Genomic DNA, 391 nt, shown 5'->3' with positions numbered 1-391 from the left:
TACAGTATCTGTGTTATATTCCTGTTTGTAGTTGTGCAAAATTAAATTACAAAATGAAATAGTTTCCTTTCGTTGCCCGTGTCGGTGTAAATATTCATTTTGTTTGTTGGTGCCGATAACAGTGGTGCTCTTGTGGTTTTGAATATGCTATCAAATTGTGCTATGCCATGTTTGTATTACAGATAAGTAAAAGTTTTTTATTCTTTAAAAGTTTCATCCACAAGAACAAAAATCCCTTTAAATCATGTTGTGATTTACAGGGACCTTTTCCATTAACTTTACCAAGTGCCCTTTGAGTACTACAATGTGGGTTACTATTGAAAAAACATATGTATCAGAGTAAACTGCAAAGACCAAAAGCACAATCAAATATTCCACCAGGAGTCCGAGC

The sequence above is a fragment of the Oncorhynchus mykiss genome, chromosome 8 (assembly GCF_057628025.1).
Source record: "Oncorhynchus mykiss isolate SJ-2025 chromosome 8, ASM5762802v1, whole genome shotgun sequence".
NCBI lineage: Eukaryota > Metazoa > Chordata > Actinopteri > Salmoniformes > Salmonidae > Oncorhynchus > Oncorhynchus mykiss.
This window is presented reverse-complemented; position numbering follows the sequence as displayed.